The sequence below is a fragment of the Erythrolamprus reginae genome, chromosome Z, assembly GCF_031021105.1.
Source record: "Erythrolamprus reginae isolate rEryReg1 chromosome Z, rEryReg1.hap1, whole genome shotgun sequence".
Classification (NCBI taxonomy): domain Eukaryota; kingdom Metazoa; phylum Chordata; class Lepidosauria; order Squamata; family Dipsadidae; genus Erythrolamprus; species Erythrolamprus reginae.
In genome coordinates, this window is record NC_091963.1 from 59,419,154 (window position 1) to 59,437,284 (window position 18,131).

Sequence of the window (18,131 nt, forward strand, 5' to 3'; positions counted from 1 at the left end):
GCAGTTCTTTTTAAAAAAAAACCAAGATTCCATATGCTATTGCCTGCTTTCCAGGAAATGACTGGCTCAGAGTTGCCCAGTGAGCTTTGTATCTAAGTGGGAGACAAGAATTCAGACTCCTAACTACTATATCAGACTAGCTCTAAGAATTTAAAAAAGTGGATGTGGAATACCAAAAATATTCCCAGGAAGATAGTGGGCCAGTGATAATTTGTGTTATAACGGTAGAGAAAGAAAGGAGAATGAAAGAAAGGCACAAGTAATCTCTCTTTTTGCTTCTTTTGCTGAGATACTTCAATTCATTTCAGCATCACAACATCTTGTTCTGTCCTCTCAACTGCTCCCAAGGAGACAGCCATTATGCCTCTCTAATGTTATCACCTGAACAACTTTATTTTAGTTTGAAAATGTACAGGAAACAAACAACACTTCTACACTTGGTGTCTGTTCTTTCCCATATTAAATTGCCTCTTTAAAAATAAGATATTTCATGTTTTCTGTAATAAATATATGAAAAGAAATACAATAACAAGATAGAGCCAATAGCTGTGATAACACAGAGTTCCTATGGAACCAGGCCGGATCCTCCCTGGAGGAGAGGTGAAGATGGGGTCTTTGGCAGGAGTCTGGTTTGTGGTCAGCATACCCCCCCCCCCAGACAAACCGCTTTGACCTCCACCAGTGGTGATGTGAACGGTGAGGCCGCCGTGCCTTAGCCAACAAAGCCACAGTGTTGACACTGCAATGGAAGGATTTTCAAGAAGCTTGGTAATACCTGGAAAGAGAGAATCAAGCTTAGTGCTGGAGAGAGGGAGGGAAATTAAAGACTGCGCTGGTGAGTGTTGCTGTCAAAGAGACGTGAGATCTTTTTTAAAAAAATGCTTTGATTTAATTTGGAAAACTTGTTTGCCGAAAATGGAGGAAACAGCTGATTGTCGGTGTGGTGACAGCAGAAAGCCTTCAGAATAGCAAAATGCCCAACAACTATTTTTTCCTTCTTTTTTAAAATACAAAAGCATTGAAAATGAACTATCTACCTATTGTTGAATCAATTGGAAAGATTTGATTATTATACTTTAACTTGCTGAAGAAAGTGAAGAAAATAACCTCACAGAACAACTCTATGGAATTTAATGTTTGACATCCACCTGCTGGTCGGAGGAGTTGTTGCAGGGGGAATTTCTCCCTATGTGATTTATAGTTGATAGCCTTGGCTTAAGATAAGAATATTTATCTACAGTGCTGGTGATATGGAAGGAATTGGTCTCTTCTGTGTGGGTTGGAAAACAGCTGGTATTGGTGACAAAAGAACTCTTTCCTAAGTTTTGAACTATCTGTTATGGAAGCTTATAGAGACAGAAATGGAAAATACCACACAAGAACTTAATGAGCATAGCACATATAAGGAGGTTACATTTGAACATGGAAAAGGTTTTAAAGGGACAAAGCTGCCAGGTGGAAGGAAATATGGACAAGGATGAAGATAGGAAAGCTGATTTGGATAATGGCAATTTTTTTTTAAAAAAAAAGATAATGGTTTTTTTTTTCTTTTTTCTTCTTTCTATTTTTTCTATTTACTTGAATTGTTACTTCTATATACTCGAATTGTTCTATCATGGCTTTTTCATGTATTGTTTAAAAGTGAGAAAAGGGAAAAGAAGTAAGAAAGTGAAATAATAGTAATGCTGGGTAATAGTAGTTCAGATGATGTTAATTAATTTATAAATTTTAAATAGGTATATACATTTAAGATGAATAAAATATTTAAAGAAATTTATAAACAAAGTAAAGATTTTTTAGACAAAATTACAATGATTTTATTGATGGTGATGAAATATTGATATAATAATAAAGAAATAAAGGGAGTAAGAAAAGATAAATATGATGAGATTTAATATACACTGGAAACATAAATACATTAGGGGATGATTTCACTGGGTATACAGTGATGATTGCGCTGAACAATGATGTTGGAAAATTCTGTATTTGATTTTTCAGGTGATAAAACAAAGGAGGCAGCACTTGTGGAAGGATAAATACCAAAAGCAAATGGATAATTATTGTATTATAATGTAGATGGAAGGTATATGATATTGAACATGTTTTTGAGTGGAGAAAAAAAATAAAAAAAATTTAACCCGGAAAAAGAAAATATATTACTAGAAAAAAAAGTAACGAAATATGTAAGTTATACGCGCCGTATATCATCAATCATCAATATGAATTGCTGTACGTGCATTCTAAGGATTAGATAACATAGTTGTTAGTTTTTCTTTTTTCTTTTGCTGGGTTTTTTTCTTGTACATTGTATTTTCTTGTTCTTTTTAATGTACATAACTTAATAAAAATACTTTTTTTTAGAAAAGAAATACAATAGAGCAGCATTTCCCAACTTTGCAGTTTGGCAGCCTAGCTGGATGGGAGGTAGGAACTGGGCTGCGCAAACAGCACGCTGATGCACATGCACATGTAGTCCTTGCAGGAGTGGTGGTCAGCAATGATGTGTATAGCTTGCCTGGCACAAGCAGTAGGCTGACTTGTGCACGTGAATGCCTGCCCACAACTCATGCAAGTTGAGCTGCGTGCATGCACAGGCACACTCTGACCAGCCACTCACATGCTCAATTCTGAATAGGCCACAACCCAGTAATGGGCTGCAGTCAGAGGTTGGGGACTCTTGCAATAGAGAGAGGAATATTTGATCTTAACATTAAGTTAAAATGAAGAATGTATGACAGCAATTGAGTATCTTTGGAGAACAGAGAGCTGAATCTATTTTCTATATCATTGTTTCCAGCTTTTGGCTCAGAGTAGCAATCTGATGAGATGTAAACCACCAAGATCCCAAGGGGTCAACAGCCATTTGATGTATGAGAAACTTTCTTTTATATATTTTCTTAATTTAGGCCATCTAAATTTTCTCTTCTAGCAATGATAAAAACATGTTGTTGTTATTTTTAGAAGTATTTCACATTTTAAAAGCCTAGTTTTTAAAAATGGCAAAGATAAGTTTCCCATCACAGCCCCACAGTACTCTTATTGCAGTTGCTTTTATGCAGGGAAGCAGCAAATTGAGGTAGTGATGATAATCTTTACATCACGGTGCTTTTAAAATATTTTCCCTTTTCTCTATTTTTTGTAGGGAGTAAAATTAAATAGAAGGCATGGGCAATCCCCCCCCCACCAGTTTTTTGTATTTTTCTCCTCATTCAACATACAACTTCATATACCTTCAATACAGCTTACTAAACATATACCATTTTTCAAATACAATAAACTAGATCATATTCCAGATTTGCTTTATATTATTTCATCAGTATCCATCTTTCTTCTCGGCACTCCCCTCTTTCTATCTTTCTAACTTGGGCGGCTATTCCACTCTGCTACCTGTTTTTTTACTCCTTCTCCCTCCTACTACCATTCCCTTCTTTCTCCTACTCTTTCTCCCCTTTCTCTCCTTCCTTTCTACTTCCCATTCACCCTCTAAATTCTTCCCTATATGATAGTTCTATTACCATTATGTAACAAATTAAAATGTTTCTCTAGCTCTTACCCATTATAATCATTCTTCTTTTTTTGGAGAAAAATGGAGGAAGAAAAAAAGAAAAAAGAACCCATTCCTTTCTTTATTAAATAATCCGTTTTCATGTTTCCATCCCACTTTTCTTAATCTTTTCCCGAACTTTTTCTTCTTTTTGCGTTTATAACCCCATGTTCTTTTCTCCCAAGCTTTCTCCTTTTTAAAAAATAATACTTGCCCAATTCTACCTTCAATTTTCCCTCTCTCCTCAATGTTACCCCTTTCTTTTCTAAATTGTTTCATTCAATGGCAATATTTTCTCCCCATTTACATTTGTTTACTGTAAAGCTCAGTAAAATCATCGTGAATTACAATACAGTTATCAATTTGTTCATTTACAATATCCTTTTTCTTTTTGTCATTAAAGCATATACTCTTTTCTGAGTTCATCTTTTCTTCCTTATCTTCTTGTTCTTTGTTTTCATCATTGGAGACAATATTAAGCTCCTTAAAATCATTGTTGTCTTTTAGTTCTTTTTCTCTTTCCTTTCCAATTCTCAGTCCAAAAAAGTCTCTTTTTCAATCCCATAAGGCATCTTTTGTGTCTTTTATTTTCTCATGGTAGTCTTTTAAAAACACCCCAATTTTTCATAATTTCTTATCTCCATGTCATCAATATCAAGAATTCCTTAATGTTACAAAGTCCAGCTGTTAACAGGTGTTACAGAAGCAGCCACAGGTTAACAGAAGCAGCCACAGCCATTTTTAGTATCTCAATTTATACCTTTACAGTCCCAATCTCTTATTCTTTTCCACAATGAAGTACAGTGTTAATAATAATTGTTAATAATAAAAATATTAATATCCAAAATAATCATAACCATTTCCAATTTTCATTGTTCTATTATTGCTCTATTGTCCTATTATTCCAATTTTCATTATTTATCCCAAGAATATATCATAACATATCTTAGATATTAAGCTCAATTAATACTCTTACATCTTACTCATTAATTCCCCTTCTAAATTTCATTCATATGTTCAATCTTTTGTCAGTATAATTTCCCTATATTGAATTCCAAATAACTTTAAAATTCATCATTTAATTCCCATACATCCCACTCACCATTTTACAAAAATTAATTCTTATAATTTATAATTTTATAATGATCTCAATCTTCGTCCCCTTCAGAAATTCTGGTGCCATCCATATTTTCTCATTTGCAAATTTATTCCAAATTACAAAGACTCTTTCTGGTAATAATATCCATTGTATGATTGTCCTCAAATTCTTCTTCTCATGTTTAATTTGTTCTAATATTTTTTGCCAACTCTGTGGCCATATCTCTATCAGCCAGTTCAAATACTTCTTCCCCCAAAAGTTCTTGATCCAAACAAGAACTTTCTCCTCCATTCTCAAAGGTAAACACATAAAAAAAACATTGTAATCTCATGACCAGGACAGATAAAATCCACAATCAAGGCCAGCATCTGCTGAGCATGTGAAACGAAATTCTCATTATAATGACTTCTCCAACCAGTAGATGGCAAGCTCTCATATCTCCATGATTCTAGCATTTTTAGTTCCATATTTAATTCAATATTTGAATCTCTTCATTGCACAATAAAAAACCTTAAAGGGGAAAAAGGAAAAAGAAAAAAAATTATAATGCTTAAATAGTCCAAATTCAGGATCTTTAAATCTGCTTTCTTTTAATTGGTCCAATCTTGGGCAATATGCAAAAACCGAAGCATCCACTATTCAACGCACTGCAAAATAGCCGCTTCCTCTCCCATTTCTGGCAGTTAGCTCCATTAAGAAATAATTTTAAAAAACCACTCCCAGTCCTTTTTTGGCACACTAGCACACCACTTAATTTTTCTTTCACCTTGCCATGACTTAAAAGTGGGTGTTACCACTCAGCTCCAATCCCTGCGTTGCATTATCTCTGCGGCTGGTGCCGACTTAGGCATGGCAGCCTGGCTGGCTTTGCACCACGACCGGCTTGAGACTATGCCGATACATCTGGAGGGGTATGCCGACCTCAAACCAGACCCGCAGTAGCGTCCCCTGCATCACCTCCCCTTCAGGGAGGATCGGGTCTGGTTCAAAAGAACCAGAACCCCTGGACAGTGGGGATTCAAGGGGCCACCAAAGGAGAGGGGGACCTCCGTGCTGCTGCGGCCATTTGACCCCACCCCTTCCTGTCAACCTAATCTCCAAAGTACTTGAGGCTAGAACAAGAAACAATGGGTGGAAGCTGAACAAGGAGAGAAGCAACTTAGAACTAAGGAGAAATTTCCTGACAGGCAGAACGGTTGATCAGTGGAACAGCTTGCCTCCAGAAGTTGTGAATGCCCCAACACTGGACATTTTTAAGCAGATGTTGGATAACCATCTGTCTGAAGCAGTGTAGGGTTTCCTGCCTAAGCAGGGGGTTGGACTAGAAGACCTCCAAGGTCCCTTCCAACTCTGTTATTATTATTATTAAGGTATTACCATAAGTGAAAGATAGTGCCTAATTCTTTGTTGCATTTCCAACACTTTGAATTTGAATATAGATAAATTTTAGCCAATCTGGATGGTGCTAAATTTTACAATTTGTGTTCCAGGACTTTTCCCAGTCAGCCAGATGTATGCTGTGCCCAATATTTTTCGCCCATGCAATCATTGGTTTTTTGATCACTTCTTCTGTTTTGTCCATTTCTAATAGATATTGATATATCTTTGATATTATTTTTTCATCTGATCCTATCAGGATTTTGTCTAATGGTTGAATATTTCTGTCTGTACCTCTACCTTCTCTATCTTTCTTGTTTGTGTATTCTTCATCTTGCAGCAATTTTGTGTTAAACGTCCATCTCCTTATGTCTCTTTTTCCTCTCCGCCGTGTTACTGTTAATGGGTTATGGTCCGCCCATGTGTTTGGCTCTATTTCTACTGATTTAACTTATTTGTGTATTTCTTTATTTATCCATGCCATATCTATTCTTGAGAACAAATTGTGAGGAATGGAGTGGAATGTGAATTGTTTGTTTATAGTGTGTTGTGCTCTCCAAATTTCCATTAAATCTAGTTCCTCTGTCATGTTGTTAAATATATCTGGTAAGGTAGTTCTTTTTATCTTGCCTTTTTTTCTTGCTATGATATCTATTTTTGGGTCTACAGTAGAACCCCGACTTACGAGACTAATTGGTTCCGTAAGGAGGCTCGTAAGTCGGAACGCTCGTATGACGAAACATTGTTTCCCATAGGAAACAATGTAAAGTCAATTAATCCGTGCAACAACAAAAAAACCCGCTGCCGCCGAACGCGGAAGTTAGCGTTCAGAGACAGCTGCGAAACAGCGGGCGTGTTTTAAAACGTGGCAGCCGGCCTGGGGGGCTCGGGGGGAAGCCCCCGAGCCCCCCAAGCCGGCTGCCACGTTTTAAAACACGCGCGCTGCTTCGCAGCTGTCTGCTGAATCCGAACGCGGAAGTTAGCATTCCGGATTCAGCAGAGAGCTGCGAAGCGGCGCGCGTGTTTTAAAACGTCACAGCCGGCCTGGGGGGCTCGGGGGCTTCCCCCCGAGCCCCCCAGGCCGGCTGCCACGTTTTAAAACACCCCCGCTGCTTCGCAGCTGTCTGCTGAATCCGAACGCGGAAGTTAGCGTTCCGGATTCAGCAGAGAGCTGCGAAGCGGCGCGTGTTTTAAAACGTCACAGCCGGCCTGGGGGGCTCGGGGGCTTCCCCCCGAGCCCCCCAGGCTGGCTGCCACGTTTTAAAACACGCGCGCTGCTTCGCAGCTGTCTGCTGAATCCAAACGCGGAAGTTAGCGTTCCGGATTCAGCAGAGAGCTGCGAAGCGGCGCGCGTGTTTTAAAAGGTTGCAGCCGGCCTGGGGGGCTCGGGGGCTTCCCTCCGAGCCCCCCAGGCCGGCTGCCACGTTTTAAAACACGCGCGCTGCTTCGCAGCTGTCTGCTGAATCCGAACGCTGAAGTTAGCGTTCCGGATTCAGCAGAGAGCTGCGAAGCAGCGCGCGTTTTAAAACGTCACAGCCGGCCTGGGGGGCTCGGGGGCTTCCCCCCGAGCCCCCCAGGCCGGCTGCCACGTTTTAAAACACGCGCGCTGCTTCGCAGCTGTCTGCTGAATCCGAACGCGGAAGTTAGCGTTCCGGATTCAGCAGAGAGCTGCGAAGCGGCGCGCGTGTTTTAAAACGTCACAGCCGGCCTGGGGGGCTCGGGGGCTTCCCCCCGAGCCCCCCAGGCCGGCTGCCACGTTTTAAAACACGCGCGCTCCTTCGCAGCTGTCTGCTGAATCCGAACGCGGAAGTTAGCGTTCCGGATTCAGCAGAGAGCTGCGAAGCGGCGCGCGTGTTTTAAAAGGTTGCAGCCGGCCTGGGGGGCTCGGGGGCTTCCCCCCGAGCCCCCCAGGCCGGCTGCCACGTTTTAAAACACGCGCGCTGCTTCGCAGCTCTCTGCTGAATCCGAACGCGGAAGTTAGCGTTCCGGATTCAGCAGAGAGCTGCGAAGCGGCGCGCGTGTTTTAAAATGTCACAGCTGGCCTGGGGGGCTCGGGGGCTTCCCCCCGAGCCCCCCAGGCCGGCTGCCACGTTTTAAAACACGCGCGCTGCTTCGCAGCTGTCTGCTGAATCCGAACGCGGAAGTTAGCGTTCCGGATTCAGCAGAGAGCTGCGAAGCGGCACACGTGTTTTAAAAGGTTGCAGCCGGCCTGGGGGGCTCGGGGGCTTCCCCCCCGAGCCCCCCAGGCCGGCTGCCACGTTTTAAAACACGCGCGCTGCTTCGCAGCTGTCTGCTGAATCCGAACGCGGAAGTTAGCGTTCCGGATTCAGCAGAGAGCTGCAAAGCAGCGCGCGTGTTTTAAAACGTCACAGCCGGCCTGGGGGGCTCGGGGGCTTCCCCCTGAGCCCCCCAGGCCGGCTGCCACGTTTTAAAACACGCGCGCTGCTTTGCAGCTCTCTGCTGAATCCGAACGCGGAAGTTAGCGTTCCGGATTCAGCAGAGAGCTGCAAAGCAGCGCGCGTGTTTTAAAACGTCACAGCCGGCCTGGGGGGCTCGGGGGCTTCCCCCCGAGCCCCCCAGGCCGGCTGCCACGTTTTAAAACACGCGCGCTGCTTCGCAGCTGTCTGCTGAATCTGAACGCGGAAGTTAGCGTTCCGGATTCAGCAGAGAGCTGCGAAGCGGCGCGCGTGTTTTAAAAGGTTGTAGCCGGCCTGGGGGGCTTGCCAGCACCCCCCCGAGCCCCCCAGGCTGGCTGCAACCTTTTAAAACACGCGGGATACGAGCGCCAAGGAGCTGTCTCCTGAAGCCGAAAGCGGAAGTTAGTGTTCGGCTTCAGGAGACAGCTCCTTGGCGCTCGTATCCCGAATGTGAGCTCGGGAGGCGAACAAAAATGTCGCTCCCCTCCCAGCTCTTATCTCGAGTAGCTCGTAAGTAGAGCTGCTCGTATGTCGAGGTTCCACTGTATTACCCCATTATAGTTCCCTATTATACAAATGTTTTTATGATTTATAAATAATAGTTCTTCATAAAATTGTTTTTATTTTTGTTTTGGTGCGTATATGTTAACTAGTATAATTTTCTCTCCCCGTATCTCCACTTTGATTATTAGATATCTTCCTTTGGGATGTGTTATTATTTCTCTAGATTTTATCTCCTTTTTAACATAGGTAATCACACCTTTTTTCTTCTTTTCACCCAATGACGCATATAACTTTCCTAGTTTTGAATATTCTAAGTATTTTTATGTGCTTGCTTTATGTGCACTTCTTGCATACATACTATCTCTCTGCTTTTTGTTTGAGTAATTTTGAGTGATATAGTTTTAGCTCTCCTTTTGTTTTTCGTTCTTCTTTTACTATGTCTTTTTTTCTTCTTTCCTATTTTCATTTTCTTGCTCTTGCTCTTCTTTGCTTGTTTCAGGTCTTTCTCCACTCTCCATTTCTTCTTCTAGTTCCATCAGTTGTTCATATATTTCTTGAGCATGTTCTGGTGTGTCTATTTTAACTCTTCTGCCCTCCAGGTTTATCACCATCCTTTCTGGGACAATCCATCTAAATGTAATATCTTTTTTATTTAATACTGATGCTAAAGATCTGTAGTCTCTCCTTAGTTCTCTTAACTTTCTAGGAACTTGTTTGAGCATGTTTACTTCCCTACTTTTATAAGTCAGTTTCCCATCTCTAGAGGCTGCAAATACATTGTCTCTAGTTTTCTTTCTTGCAAACCTCAAGTGCATCTCTCTTGGTAGTTGATGCCATCTGGCATAATTAGTTTGAATCCTGTATGCCTTCTCTATTTCATGTATCCTTCTTGGCTTGTCTGTAGGATCCCTGCTACTATGTTAATCATTATTTCCCCCAGATTTTACACTTTAGTTTCCACTATGTTTTGAAACCTTAAGAAATATGATGATCTGCCCATCTGGGAATAGATTAGGGAGTTTTCCAGTTCTTTATTCGAGTCCTCCATTCTGTGTGATTTTGCATTATAAGCTCTTGTAGCTTCAGCAGCATTTCCTGTAACATGTTCAGTGTGCTATTCATGTTTTGCATTAATGTTGCTCCTCCTTTTTCTTTCTCCATTGGTAACATATCATCAATCTGTCTCTGTACGCTGGAGAGGATAGACTGATAGATGGCACTGAAATTGGTTTTTTACCTTTTCTTGAGGTCATATTTAGTGGATTACTTGTCATTCCCTTTATTATTTGATTTTGTTGTTCTAAAATTTTGTAAAAGTTTGTCCTGTGATGGTGTGTGCGGAATTGTTATACACTACTTCTGTGAAAGGCAGCAGTTCAGTCCAATTGTTCTGCTGGTAACTCACATAACATCTGAGATATTGTTCCACTAGGGTGTTAGCTTTCTCTGCTGCTCCATTTGTGGAAGGGTGGAATGCAGAACTAAGTCCTTGGGTGAAACCAATGGTGCAGACAAATTCTCTCCAGAATCTGGCAGTGAATTGGACCCCCCGATCTGATATGATTCTACAGGGGACTACATGCAACCTGTAAATGTGTTTTAGGAATAACTTAGCCAGATGTCTGCCTGTGGGTAGTCCCGAACAAGCAATGAAATGGGCTTGTTTGGAGAATAAATCGATGACAGTCCAAATAACAGTGTTGCCTTCGCTCTTGGGTAGTTCCACTATGAAATCCATCGCTATATCTTCCCAGGGTCTAGTAGGGTTGGCTACTTGCTGCAGCAATCTGGGGGAGGTGTTTCCCAGTTCTATACTTCCCTATGGCAAAGGTGGCACAATTTCTCACATAATCTTCAACTTCTGCTTTCATCCTGTGCCACCAAAACTGCCTACGTGCCAGGTGCAATGTTTTCAGGAACCCGAAATGGCCCCCTAGTCTGGAGTCATGACTCCATTGGAGAATCTCTAATCATAGGCTGGCAGGCACATACTGTCTGGTCCCCTTCCAAACCAATCCTTCTCTCAGTGTTAGGATTTCTTTATGGTTGTTGAACCATGGGTTAGTTGGGAAAGCTGACTTCAATTTGTTCTCCCACTCCCCTTTTCCTGATGGAAACTGTCTTCTAATCTGGTCTCAGGTGTGGACATGTGCAGCTTTCTCCTTACTTTCAGGATGGGGGAAAGACATGGGGTGATCAGATGGACTTCTTCCTCTCTCTTGCTATTGTACGGTGGTTTTCACAACAAAGCATCTTTGGAGATTCTTCCCAGCTGGGATATGTTTTAGTGTAAAATTGAAATGTCTGAAATATTGGGCCCATCGTACTTGCTTAGGAGAAAGCTTCTGAGGGGTCTTTAATTCTTCAAGGTTTTTATGGTCAGTCCACACTTTGAAAAGAATTGCTCCGCCTTCTAAGAAATGCCTCCATGTCCCCAGTGCTACACGTAGAGCAAATGCTTCCTTCTCCTAAATGGTCCACCTCCTTTTGGAGGAGGTTAGATTTTTGGAAAGGTACATTCAAGGTAACAGCTGTCCCTTTTTATTGTCTTGTGACAACACTGCTGCTATTGCCACATCGCTGTTATCTGTCTGGATCACAAACTTTCACTCTGGGTCAGGATGTTGCAAGATTGACACCTTTGTAAAAAGTCTTTTGAGACTTTCTAAAGCCTTTTGGCATTCCATCGTCCACCTGATTGGCTGAGATGGTTTGGGTTAGTAGGGGCTGACCTGGTCTTTAGTAGCTCACTTAGGGGCAAGGTAACTTCAGTGAAAGCTGGAATGAACTGTTAGTAGAAATTTGCAAATCCTAAGAAACTCTGCAATTGTTTGCATGTGTGGGGAACTTGCCAATCAAGCATAGCCTTTACCTTGGCTGGGTCTATTTCTATGCTTTTGTTCGAGATGCAGTATCCAAATAGTCTACTGGCATCTTGTGAAATTTACATTTGGAAAGTTTTACATAGAATTTAGCAGCCAAAAGTTTCTTCAAGACTTGCCTCGCCAATTTGATGTGGTCAGACACATTCTGGCTGTAGATAAGAATGTCATCTAAATACACCAAAACTCCATTGTAAAGGTAGGTATGTAGGACTTCATTTCTGTACTGCATGAACACCGCTGGGGCTCCCTTTTGTCCAAACGGCATGACACAGAATTGGAAACTCCCCAACAGCAGCTGAAAGCTGTTTTCCATCCATCCCCTTCTTTTATTCTGATGTGATAATAAGCCTCTCTCAAATCCAGTTTGGTGAATATTCTCCCCTTGGCTGGATGATTGAGTAAGTCCTTCATAGGGGTGTTCTGCATGCACACACCATTCAAATTTCGGAAATCGACCACCAAATGAACCCCTCCGTCCTTCTTAAAAAGAACTGGGGCTGCTGTCCTGGAATTGGCAGGCTGAATGAATCTCCTTCTCAGGTTGGTGTCAATGTACTTTCTCAACTCTTCCAATTCCCTTGGTGACATTGCATACAACCTAGGCTTTGGGAGAGTTGCCCCTGGTTCAATTTCTTTTGCACAGTCTGTGGGTCTGTGAGGGGGTAGTTCATTGCAATCTTCCTCACTGAAAACTCTTTCCAAGACTCTGTATTCCAGGGGTATCTTCTGGAGACCTGGGAATGTTCCTTCCTTCATCGCAGCCACTGCTAAGGGGCCATCTGGTTCCTCCTGGGGAGGGGGTTTTCTCCTGCCAATATCTGGATTCAGGCCAAGGGGGAGGGTAAGCTTGCAATATCCATCCTCCCAACTAATGGTGGGGGTCCGTTTGTCCAACCAGGTCAAAACCAATATGACTGCTTCCGACATTTTGGGGGCAACTCCACTAACTCAGTCAGAAACATACCTGGAACTCTGCCCATTAGAGAGCCATCCACTTCTTGGAAATGGATGGGTTTGGCTAAGGTCTGGTTTGTTTTTAATTTCTCCACTACTGGCCGTTATGTTAATCCTTGCTTCAATGAGGAATGGATGAATGGACTCACTCTCCATTGGGTCATCTAATCCATCGGGCTCCTCATTCCAATTGGGGCTGGATTCTGAAGGAATAGGTTCTTCACCATCAGGAAAATCCTCAGGAGGGCACAGCTCCGCTGTTTGAAAGGCCCAGCAACCCAACAGAGGGGCTTTTTCAGATCCTATTTCCGCTATTGGGCACAGCTTGGGGTTTAGGGGAGAGAGGGTCAAGGGCACTTTTAAAAGTATGGACCAAAAGTCTCTCTGGCCATTCTCTCAACTTGCTGGCAACTTTTCTGAATTCCTCCACAAATTCCTTCGCAGGTCATCCTGACTGTCTTAACTGGCAAATCCAGTTCTCTGTCTCTGTCTGGCTAGAGGGGGAATCATTTGGGCAAAAGTAAAGGCTGCATTTGCCTCCACAGTGCCAGTGTAGAGTGGTGGCTGCCAGGCCCAATGGGGAGGGGTGAGGCTAGGAATCTACTGCCACTGCACCCATCCCATCTTGGGGTAATATATTGCCTCAAGCATCTTCATCTCTGTGCCCACCCCCCAAGCTCTCCTCTCCCATGATGGAGGCTTCCTCCCGCTGGAGGCTTCTGGTTGGATCCTCCAGGAGAGAGGGGTAAAAATCTCCAAGCCCTTCCACCTCTGATTTCTTGGTTAACATCTCTCTTCCATTCTCCTGAGTTTACTCTTTGCCCATGGCTGGGAGCAGATGGATGGGAGCTCAGGTCTCCGAACAAAATAGAGTATCGGAATTTATTGTCAACTCCCCAAATAGCATTTGAGAAATAAATCAGAATCCACTCCAATTCTTACACAAGAGGTTTGATTTATTAGCAGAGCCACGTTGGATTACATTTTGGTCATTCTGATACTAATTTCTCTTCAGTGCCCCACCCAGGTTAAGGTTCATTTCAAATCTCCACACCCACAAGTGCAATCACGTGGACCAGTCTGGTGCAGGGATTTGCCTACTTCCTCTTTTGTATAGTTGATGCAGAACAAAAGATGACCCTGGACTCTGGCTATAACTTCTCTCCACCCCTCCCAATTCCTTATGCTGTTACTGTGGCAGGCCAAAGCCTCAAACATCATGGCTTTCAGCCTGACAATTTGTTTTCAAGAGGCAAACATGCTAAATAATGGTTTCTTAATAAGGAGATAATTCACTAATTATCTCAAATAATAATTACATTTTATATGTATACTTTGGTCACATGAACACGTGAGTAGACTTAGCTCCTGTGTTCATAACTTAGAGACTTTTTACCAAGCAGACCAATTCACATTTTAATTCACTTTTGAATCACCAAATGACCAGTCCCTTTTCTTCAATAGATAGGGCATTGGTACTCAGCTGATACGTTCATTCTCACATGGTGGAGTTAGTCTCCAAGGATGGGTTGATTTTGTCTATTAGCTAATCAGGACTGAGTCTGAAAACATAAATAGTATCCTCCATCCATGGGTGGACTACTGCCCGGAGGGGGGATGCAGTGGGGAAGAAAAAATTGAGCTCCACACCAGAGTACCCAATTTGCACTGGAAAATGTTGAAAGAAAATGCAGGGCGTCCTGTATAAGCCATGCCCACAGTGTGGTAGTAAAAATTTGGTAGCCCTGCACTGCCTCCATGTTAGACTCCCCATCTTTCAATGAAGGATGAATTACAGACTCTGCATGCAGCTTCCAATACATAAAAACTTTATATTAGAAAAAACACCTAGCACAATATATACACACTATATATGTACACAATAATTATCACCAGCCAGACCCCAAAAAGGGTGGGACTTGGAGACGAGCTCCATTATGTGAGAATGGGCATATCAGGTGAGTACCAACAACCATTCTCCACAGTGGGTGGAGCTAGTCTCCAAGGATGGGACATGCCAAAACAGCCCAACCAGGGTAGGGAGGGTCATTCGACTCAGTCCAGGCAGCCAAAGTTGCTGCTCTGCATGTCAAATGGGCAATGAACCCCCCTGCCCCAGGGTGAGGTGAATTAAGAAGGTCATAAAATAAGGGAATGATTGCCCAAATCCCACTCCCACATTCAGGGAAGAGACCTTTTCCCCCAGAGAGGCAGACTGCAAGGAATGAAAAGAGCCTCAGTTTGGTGAAATTTGGAAGTGCGGGGCACATATATGTCCAGTACTTGCCTCACATTGAGTGTGTGCCATAGCCTCTCCAAGTCAGTAGACAGGGAAGGGAAGAAACAAGGGAGAAAGACCTGCTGTGCCCGGTGGAACAATGAGTTCACCTTGGGTGTGAAGGTGGGGTCTAACTGCAACACAACCTTATCAGGATGGAAGGCACCAAGGTCACTTTGCCCATAAAGTGCTGCCAGTTCAGAAATCCAACGGGCTAAAGTCACTGCGATGAGGAAAATCACCTTGTAAGGGAGGTGATGAAGGGAAGAAGAGTCCAAGGGCTCAAATGGCCCTCTTGTCAAGAAATTAAGAACCGTGGGCAGATCCCATGTCAGGAATTCATGTACAACTGGTGGACATAGGTTAGTCCCTGCCTTGAGGAACATCTTTTTTTTAAAAAAAATCTTTATTAAGTTTCTACATATAAAAAACAATCTAAACAAACAAAACATACAAGGAAAATTAAAAAGAAAACTGAAAGAAACTAGACAGTCAAATTGGCTTATAAACTTATAGAACATATAAAGCTTTAGTTTTAGTGGTGTTCGATATATGCACATAGTTATTTGCTTATCATCAATTAATATTTTCTTTCACTATATAAAGAAATCAAGAATCTTGGGCAGATCCCATGTCAGGAATTCATGTACAACTGGTGGACATAGGTTAGTTGCCGCCTTGAGCAACTTCTGATCAGAGGGTGTCCTGCAGGATAGTTGTGGGACTGGCATGACAATACAGCGGACAGGGCTACCAGTTGTTGATGAAGGGTATTAGGTGAAAGACCCTAGCAAGACCCTGATGGAAGCATTGGGGAATGTTTTCAATAGATAGGTCAAAGGGTGAACAGTTCACACCAAGTCACAAAATGCCCCTCCAAGTTGCAGAAACCACTTGGGTGATGGCCTCCTAGAGGCCAACACAATATTTATAACCTCCTTGGAAACCTCATGGTATCTCAAGGTGAACCGCTCAAGCACCAGGTGGTCAGTTGCCTCCAGTGTGAATCAGGATGCTGCAATGAGCCCTGGGCAAGCTATCACCTATCTGTGGGATCCACCAGTATGATGACATGGACAGAGATATAAGCTCCAGGACCCTAGCTCTCCTGAATGATGAGGATGACCTCGACCCTTTCCTGTAGCATTCACCTATTCACCATAGGGATGAAGGTATTGGGAGGGAATGCTTAATGGAAACCTTGCAGCCAGGCACAGTGAATAGTGTTCAATTCCTCTGCACCCTAAGTCCACTACCTGGTAGTGTACATGGGGAGTTGGCCATTTCTGATGAGGAATCCCAAGACTGGTTGGCCAAACAGGAACACTAACTGCTGTGTACTGGTCCACTTTGCCTTGTCGATGTTGTGGTGGCTGAGCCAGTCCATCTTTGTTGTTCACTCTGGAGATATGCCCTGCAGGGAGAGGCTGGAAATGCCATTCTGCCCAGAGCCTAAAGTTCATAGCTTTGGCCCTCAGAAGCCAGGACATGATGCCCTCCGTGGCAATGTACAATTCTGAGGTAAGCAGCTAATGTACAATCCTGAGTTAAGCAGCTAATGCAGCAAATACCTTAGGAAATACCCATGGTGCTGAAGACCATCCAAATGGAAAGGCTATATACACCCGGTGCCCCACAGTGTAACCCAAGGCTTAAATATTGGCAGATACACCACCAAAAGATCAAATGATGACAGGCAATCATCATGCCTAATAGTTGCCCTTGCCAACCCTCAGGAATTGCTGGATGGTTTTGAGTATCTAGCAGATGCTGGATGGCCTCTTGTAGGTTGCTTTAGGGAGCAGAGGGCACTAGGCAAAAAATCCCTGAGAGGAAAGATGATGTCAATGCCCCAAATAGCATCTGAGAAATAAATCAGATTCCAGTCCAGTTCTCTCACATAAGGTTCGATTTATTATCAAAGCCATGTTGGTCACACTATTGCCATTCCGATACTAACTCCCTTCCGGTACCCCATCCAGGTTAAGGTTCATTCCACATCCCCACAACCACAAGTTCATCACGAGGACCAATCTAATTGCAGAGATTCCATCGACTTCCTCTTTTCTTCAGTTGATGCAGAACAAAAGATGACCTTGGACTCTAAGGAAAGAATTTGTTGTGGCTAGTAACTTCCCTCTCATTCACTACCCCTCCCAATTCCCCTAATACTGTGCTACTGTGGCAGGCCAAAGCCTCTAACTCCACATGATAGCTTTTGGCCTGACAGATGAACTAAATCAAGAGGATAGAAGAAAAAGGTTTCATGAACCCATTGTTCAGTTGTATGCCCCCCTCCCCATCAGCTGGTATATAAGACCAGGTGATCCCCCCCTATAGGGATACCCAGTTAAAATTTACTTGTACCAGCAGACAAAGATGACTACCGAATCCCAAACGGGTGGTCAAAATGATTGCCTGTGAAGGGCCTTTCTGAAGCTGCCCTCTGCTGGGCGGTGGGTGTCCCTGATTTGCCCCTAGATCCACTCATAGGATTGACCAGGAGCCCTGGGCCTCACCTTGAGAAGGGTTCAGTCAGAAGATAGGCTTCTGGAAAAAATGAAGATAGCGCTTTACAGCTATTCTTTGTCACCACGAGAAGGGGATCTAAGACCCACTCCTAGATACAGATTAGCAAATGACATGAATGCCAATCTCCAATTGTGGCAGGTGTTCTGGCAGATGATAGATCAAAGTGCAACAAGAAATGAAGTCACCAACACCTTCCTGGCTCAGCTCGCAGACTGGTAGTCCACTGGAGTGCTATTGCTGGTTGATATTCCTATGGGTGAAGGGGCCCTTTAGAAGCACCTGGCAGGGTGATGTTTGGATACAGCACTAAGACTGGACCATTCACAGGAGGTACAGGCAGATGTCGCGAGAAGACAGAAACCACATAGAAGGAAGTCTAATACTGTGGCTTGGGCAATGGCCCAGCTGCCGAAGTGCCTCCTGTCTGAGGATAGGAACCGCAAATAAGTCAGATGCTGGGATGATCTCACTGGCAGCCACTGCCCCAGAGATGGAGTCTATCACTCACTACTCTGCAGGGGTATCCCCTGGACCAGGGAAC

The 18,131-nt window shown here is 43.2% G+C and overlaps 1 protein-coding gene across 1 annotated transcript in view; it reads right to left on the reverse strand.

Annotated features, from left to right (window-relative positions):
* RAMP3 (receptor activity modifying protein 3) overlaps window positions 1-18,131 on the reverse strand; it is a 117,950-nt gene that overhangs the window by 10,263 nt on the left and 89,556 nt on the right. The window lies entirely within an intron of this gene.